We start from the raw sequence: 8,160 nt of genomic DNA on the forward strand, positions 1-8,160 counted from the left end.
GAAGGGACTTTGACACCTCCAGAAAGTAACAGCAGTACCTCCAATTGTCTGCTACAAGCACAAAATATTTTTTGATCAGCACAGAATCAACTGCTTTACTATAACTGGAAAAAATTTGTGTGCATAGTTATCAGGAGTATTCTCTCTACCCCAGACGGAAGTTCCCTGTACCACAATGTTCATAGGGACCAGAACGGTCCTGATTATAGGAGCAATTCCTGATCCTCCTCGAGTACCACTATCCCTAATGCGCCCTCCAGATCAATCACCATTTTGATCAGGATCATAGTGCCCACCACCTACCTCCCCAGCCCCCTTCATGAGGACACTCCCTTGCAAAATGCCCAGGCTTGTCACACTTAAAGCACTCTCCACCTCCACATCCATGTCCACCACCATAGTCCCGATTGGGGCCACAATCATGACCACAATCACGACTGCGATCACCATCTCAGCCACTACCTGAACCTTGAGGCTGAACTTTTTCCTCAATGATAAGTCCATTCATTTCCTCAATAGCCTCATCCATTGCTTGCTTCTCATAACCAAATCCACGAGAGCATCCAGAGAACTTGTCAACCACCCCCTGCATTAAAAATATTCTTATCCGAGGTAGTTTGTATTATTTCACAGGGATAATTACAGATATAAGAGCTTGTACTTCCAACTTTTAGATGGAGTCATCAACACAGAAAATCTGTGATAAAATGTATGTTATATGTGGCAATGATATTCACAAATGTCAGCCAAACCTCATTCAGATGCAACAAGCAGATGGTGAATAAAACTACTTACGTCGAGGGTTAGACATAAAGGCAAAATTTGTCAAGTCTTCTGCAAGTGTTTCTCCCAACACTTTTTGCCATCCTTGGCTTCAGATACTGGCCGTACAACTGCTATCCTGGTTGTCAGATTGACGCTGGTGGCAGATACTTGTGGCTGTCCAATGTTTAGAGCAAACCATGCCTGGTTCAAACCACACCCAGAAAATGACATTTCTCACACTAAGTTAAATTGAAGTCAATGACGATTCTTTTCATGAAGAAAAATGGATGATTCTTCACAAGTTAGGAGAAAGAGAAAGGCAATGGTAAACTCACTTAGACTTAAGCCACAATTTGTGTGAGTTTTTTGCAAGTGTTTATCGCCAACTCCTGCCAATTAGGTATAGCTTTGGCTTCAGAAACAAGCCATACAATTGCTGTCTCAGTTGTAAGATTGACCCTTGCGGCGGATACCTGTGGCTGTCCAAAGTTAGAGCAGAAAAATAAAAACACACAGGGTTCAAATCTTAGCACAAAAATTGATGAAAGCCATTTCTCCTGCAATTCTTTCCACCCACATAAGGGATAATTTGGAACACTCTTCACTTAACCCACTAGATGAATATCCTGTCACACTAAGTTCAATTCAAGTTGATGACGATTTATCTTCATATGACTAGTTACTCTAGAGAATATAATAGCAAACACTCTTCACGAATTAGAAGAAAGACAAAAGCAATTGGCGAACTCACTTGATATTCCAGAAATCTCTTCAAGCTCGCTGCACATCCCCCACAAGTCATTCCCTGCAAAGACGAAACAGAGCCACTCAAGTGACCGCACAAAAGAAAAGGCAAAAAAAAAAATGATATGCAACGTGGAGTAACATCTTCAGCAATATAAAGCAAGGAAAGTTGGACACGCCGTGTCAGCCGCAGCGAAGCTCGGAACGCACTGCAAGCGGAACCTTGCGAGAGCCGGAGGAGACGAAGGGATTGACGGAGGAGGGAGATGAGGATATATAGAGAGAGAGAGAGAGAGAGAGAGAGAGTCTTGGATATGGTTGACTCCATCGAAGCTCGTCTTTTCTTTCTCTCTCTCTCTCTCTCTAAACTCTCTGGAAACCTCTCAGTTTGAGAAGAGCCACCGGACGGAAGGGAGGAGATGAACATGGTCGGAAACTGAGGGCGTCGAAAACATTATTATAAAAAATGCAAAAATTCAATACCCGATAATTATGGTATTGAATTTTTGCAATATCCAATATATATGGTATTTATTTTATAAAAAATATGTGAGAAAACATTTCGTAAGTTAGAGTTTTCATATTAACAAAATACTTTCTTGTATATCACCCAATAAGGCAGCCGGATATAAAAGAGTTAATCACAATCAAGTAATGTCATGAAAATGTTTTTTGGCTCAACGTGGTTGTATACTTTCGATTGCATTGAAAAGTCATGATTAAAATCTAATATTCTGCAATGACAATGAGACCTAACATCCAGAGGGTAACTCTCAATTGCCTATTTTCACTTTTTTTTACTGATAAAAGAAATTAAGGGAAATTCTAAATAACATTTTGAAATACCTTCATTTTCTTAAATAATGACTTGAAATTGACCTTATTTCAAATAAGGACTTAAAGTAGATTTGGTTTCAAATAAGAGCTTAAAGTGGTAATGTAAGTTTCAAAAAAGAACTTGACTTTACAATTAGTCGAAGGCATTTTCATTCTTTATCTTATTTTGAATTTTTTCTTTCTTTTTTCTATTTTTGGTTTTCCCTTTCTTCTTTGCTAGTGGCTGGTCTCAGGTGATGGCCAGCCACTAGTGATGCCCTAGCCATAAACAAAGGACAGCTTCACCCACCTTAAGTGAGGCAAGCCCTCACTAGATTTGGGCAAAGGTCGCAACACTCACTAGCGATCGACGAGGGCTTGCAAGCCCTCGCCCAGTGGTCGGCGAGGGTCACTGGGCCCTCATCGGTGCTTATTGGAAAAAAATAAAAGAAAAAAAAAGAAATTAAAATTGAAATTATTTTTGATGAAAATGCCCTTGAACGGGTAGAATATCTATCAAGCCGGTGATCGGCGAGATCAACCTTATTTGATCATAGCTACTTCAGGCTCTTATTTGGGATTGACATGACTATTTCTTACCCTTATTTGACACACTAAATTCACTTCAAGCCCTTATTTGAAAAAGTGAGAATATTTCAAGTCTTTATTTGAAATTTTCTTAAGAAATTACTATCTCATATTTAAAATTCCCAAAGTCTACATATAATATATAATAATTTGAATTTCAATATCAAGGTAATCAATAACTTACCAATTTGCATTTAAATTTTATGTATAGTTACCTAAAATTTACCTATGCTACAATACATTAAAATGGTGTTTACTAAGAATAAGTCTGAGGAGAGTAGGTTTGAAATTTGTAGGTTATTTGATAACTCGATTAAGTCTTGAAAACTTAAATATTTAGCAGTCAGTAAAATTGAACACATTCAGTTATCATAATAAGAATAAACTTAAAAGGTTTAATTAAGTCAGAAAACCACAAATTTGCTAGGTAAGGAAAGGCCACTTAATCATTCGATAGAATAAAGATAGTTATTTGCAATAAGAATCATGCTAAATATTTTATTAAAGTATTGTTTGGTATTCAATATTCAGTTTTTATGAAGCATATTTTATTTTCATTTTTAACATTGATAAATATAAGCACTGAAAAATTGAGGGCCTTCATGGCTTAATCTCAAATAACTCAAAAAATTTCAAATCCTTAGGTCCTGATGACTTTGAATCCAGTAGAGCTTCGTGTTTGTGTGAAATGCGCTATATCCAGGAAAGAACAATTCGATAAAGTTTCGGTATTTCTTCGTCTATCACAGGTATTGAAATAAATGGACAGCCCCCATTCACAAAAAGCAAAGTACTCTCTATCCTTGTACTCGAGTTGACAAATTTAGGGTTTTCCATTCATAATATGAAATTAAAAGGTATATCCATATGAAACTAAAAGGTATATCCAATCTATTTCAAATTTCAATTGCATAAATGTAAATGACTCCTTGTCAAATTAAGTGGATTTTGGGAAAGAATATTTTAAATTTAGTGCATATTAAGTAAAATTTATTCAAGTGTCACGACCTAACCTCGGGTGAACCACCTAGGGTTTGGTTAATGGATTATTAAGCCTAAACTTAGCTTGGGCTTTCCCAAGCCCATACCAATTCACGACTTAGGTTCAAGTTTTTAACATGCGATTGATTTTTAATTAGGAGTCGCCACTAATATTTTTTTGGTGAGTCGATTAAAAACCCAAGTAAAGGAACGGGAGATTTACTTTACTCCTACGAACCAGATATTGTGAGTTTGGGGACTTGGTTATGCTAGATTTCTCTAAGGCCCTTTTGGTACCTTTCTTTTTATTTAAAAAAAAAAAAATATTTTGCAGGCAGCTTGAATTGATTTTAATTCATTTCCTAACATATGATGTGATCATGCGGGTGCACAAACCACCAATTTAACACCCAAGTAAGTAATGAATAAATTACGGGATTTACCTCGTAGCAACGAAATCATTTGCAATGTTAGCTCAAAACTCACATCAAAAGCCCTAGATATGATTCCTAATTAACATGCAGTCACTCAATTTTTAGGATTTTCTCTTATTTCATGAAACCTAAGCTATATGCCATGCAATTTAAGTAAATGGGCTAATTCTAATGACGAACAATTTCTAATTTAATGGACCTAGCAACAATTATTAAATGACATGCATTTTATGAACCTAATTCTATATGGCATGTGCATGATATTTTTGTATTTTTCATAAAAAAATCGTAGTTAAAAATTACTAATAATAAAAATCTAACTAAAGTGAGATATTATCTATTTTAAGTTAGGAAATAGACTAATTTGAATCCTATCTTAACTTAGAAATTTATCTCAACATGCAATTTAATTTAAAGATATTATCTTACCTACCATCTAAACATGCATTCTAATATAATTAGAAAAAAAATCTAACTAGTCTATCATGCAACTCTATCTAGGGAATCAATTCTAATCTACATGATATGCAAATGCAATCTTTTTTGTATTTTGGGATAAATAAAGCGATTAAAACTAGATAAGCACCAAATCATTTGCAGTCATCAAATATATTATCTAGTGTTCAAATTTGGAAACGATATCTAATCAACTTGATTATTTTGCTAATAAAATCGATAAATTGATCTTAAACCTTAAAGATCAAAATATCAATTTTATCTCGCGTAATTAATTATTCTATCTAAAGCCTTATAGATGGAATACAAAATTGATGTGCAGTTGCGGATTATGCAATATGCACGTAAGATATTGAAAGGCATGCATTAGGCAATAGAATATTCAAATCAAATTTAGATAAGATAATTACCCAATTCCACAAATAATATTACCAATTTGAACCGAACGGAATCTGCTCAACGGGCGACCGGCGGTGTGTGGTGATGCTTGGCGGCAGCGGGCTCACAACCAATGAACCTGCAAGAATAGAAAGCTTGCAAAAACGACTCGGTTCGGACATGAGTGGAAATAGTGGTTGACGTCGAGGGTTCGGACGGCCATGGGCATCGGGAGCGTTGCTGAGGGCAGCAAACGTCGGAGTAGCAAGTGAGTTGGCGCAATTGAGCTTAAGGCGGCGGCTAGCATCAAAGCGTGGATGGCGTCGTCGGAAGAATGGAAGCAACGGGGGCTAAGTGTCGCAGGAGACTCCAGTGGCGCTGGATAACCACTGGCTTCGAATGTGGACCAGAGTTCGCTGGACTATGGCAAAATCGTTTGAAACCCTGTAAGAATAGGTGAAAGGAAACTGGCCTGGACTAATGGGGATGGCTTGGTAACGAACAACCCTGCAGTAAAGGACAAGAACAGATTTTTCCTTCGCTTTCCACGTGTAGATTTTTCAAGAAAATAAACTCCCCTGCTTCAGCGCATCACTATTTAGATTCTTCATCACTTTTGCCCCTTCTCTTGTGTGACCATACATTAAGTGGAATTTTGCCATGACTCTGAACTTGAGCCCCCGCCGCTTTGTTAATCGAAGATGGTCTTGAACTCAGCCCAGAATTTCTTGAAGCGTCTATGAAGAGCTCGGCGCGATTAGACTACAGCGAGGCAGAGCACAACAGCGGGGCTTGCTGGACTGTACTTGCTGGTGTCATTGGATGACCGCTGGGCTGAAAGATCGTCGAAATTGCTGCGGGGTCTTGCTTGGAGGCCGGAAACCTGCAAGACATAACAAACACCAAAGCTTCGTGGGATCGATCTTGGTCATGCGGAAGTTGCGGGGGTTGGTGGTGGCAGCCGCTTAGTCGTTGGTTGGCGGGACACCTCGATAGGAGACAGCTGCTTCGCGTCATCATAGAAGGAGTAGCGGCGGTCGACCAACAGGGAGAGGCGCTGACGAGATGGTTTCGGCTAAGAGGGAGCTTCGGAAGAGAGACCACTCTCTCTCTCTCAAAAAGTGCCGTGTATCTTCAACATGTGTGCCCCCCAAAGTGCAGAAGGTTGATTTCAGAGTAAGCCCTGCAAGCGCCGCCGGCTCAAGACCTTGAAGACCTCGTTCGTTTATATTTCTTCCCCTCTTGAGCTGCGGCTTTTTTTTATATATAGCAATGGCCATGTGTATCAATTGCGTGGCCCCTTACTCTCTGTAGTGTAACAACCTTTTTATAGGTGAGTGGACTAGGGCTTTATTTCCTTCTATTGCATTGCATGAATATTCTCTTGAAATCTTGCATGTATTATTCACTTGTCTTGCTTACCACCCATCATGATTTCTTTCTTATTCTTGCAACTTTTCCTTCTGCCCACACCGATGGATACGTGAAGACTAAATCCCACTTTCCCTTTTCCATTGATTTCCTTTGTACGAAGCTGATCCTCCTCCTTGCATTACGGTCAACAGAATTGTCTAAAGATTTTGAGAATATTAACTCAATTTCATGGGCGCTCAAGATGGTCTCTCTCATGGCCAAATCTTTGTCCGCACGCTTTAATCTTTTCTTCTTGGAAGATCTAGAAAATATATCATTTTCTGTCCTTATGCAGATTGAATATTCTCTGACCAAATACTTGCCCACAAATTGGTCGAACATTAGGCTAAAAATTCAAGATTATAATAGAATCTTATCAAATTCCGAGTCTTGCAAAGATGAGCTTGCAATATCTGTCATGCCCCGAACCTCGAGCGCGCACACATCCCTCGGTGGTCGATGAAATTGCGATGTCCTAGGACGCGTCGTCATGAAATTGCGATGTCCTAGGACGCGTCGTCGACCCTTTTCATTTTAATGCACATGCGGAAGTGAACTAAAAACCCCTGACAGCAAACAACATGAGATAGAAAAGCAGGATAACAAATTCACAACCAAAATACGCTTTTATAAACACATCGGTTTAAATACAAAGCTAGTCTATAACCAAAAACCTACTCAAAAGAGAAGAGCTAACAGCCATCTAGGCACACAAATCCCCATCCGAAATCTCCAAGGTCTCCGGGGATTCTGGGTCCTCCATAGCACCATCAGGAGGGTCAGCTACACCCTCGCCAAAAACGGCGTCGACTACCATAGTGGGGATCTCAAAACCCTGGAGGGGACCAACTCGGTATCCATTGAGCCCACGGCGAAACCATGCCCTAAATTGGTGAGGTACCCTCTGAGCTAGGCCCTCATCGACCCAAATGGTGGTCACTTTGAGCTCGTAGACCCAGTGGCCTCCGGGGATAGCGAAGTCAGTGACCAACTCAGTAACCCTCCTAGGCTGACCAAAATGTACCAAAGAGGCTGCTATCTAAGGACCTGAAAAGAATGAGCCTATAACGGGGTGAGATAATGTCTTAGCAAGTTCACTCCCTAAACTCCGACTATGAAGGAAATACGCCATTGGGTGGCCTAATCACACAACTACACAATCATAGAGACTCACCTCGTCTTAGATCCTCTCTGCAGGTCAGCACAGTTCGAATACACAACCATATGCAGTAATCAAACTCAATCAATTGGAACGCAACCACTTTCATCTCAATAAACATAAGGGTCTTGATTATAAAGCCAAATCGTTTTGACACGTCTCATACCGTGCCACATAATTTTGTCCCATAATCAGGCATGTCAATTTCACTCAGCATGCGTTCCAATTTTTAATCACGGCCCAATGGGCACTGCCTACTTGACGTTTGGCGGTCTTCTAACGTAACCAAGTATCATCTCACCCCACTGAGCATGGCAACGCCTACACGAGACGACATTCCATAAAGGAGCATTGATCTAGAATTTACTGCGACCATCATCTATTGATGAGGGGCATCCCATATAGGGGCATGTCCACCTGACTCAT

The 8,160-nt window shown here is 39.6% G+C and overlaps 1 long non-coding RNA gene across 2 annotated transcripts; it reads right to left on the bottom strand.

Moving 5' to 3' along the window:
• Positions 1 to 309: 309 nt before the first annotated feature.
• On the bottom strand, positions 310 to 1,840 carry LOC108957969. Of its 2 annotated transcripts, none has more exons than XR_005548329.1 (5): positions 1,732 to 1,840; positions 1,517 to 1,570; positions 1,101 to 1,238; positions 796 to 966; positions 310 to 586 (listed from the first exon to the last, which is right to left on the bottom strand). It is a non-coding gene; the product is annotated as an uncharacterized LOC108957969 (long non-coding RNA). The 2 variants fall into 2 exon arrangements; XR_005548328.1 differs by having other exon boundaries at positions 1,720 to 1,840.
• Positions 1,841 to 8,160: the final 6,320 nt, after the last annotated feature.

Source organism: Eucalyptus grandis, chromosome 2 (assembly GCF_016545825.1).
Source record: "Eucalyptus grandis isolate ANBG69807.140 chromosome 2, ASM1654582v1, whole genome shotgun sequence".
In the NCBI taxonomy this organism is placed as follows: domain Eukaryota; kingdom Viridiplantae; phylum Streptophyta; class Magnoliopsida; order Myrtales; family Myrtaceae; genus Eucalyptus; species Eucalyptus grandis.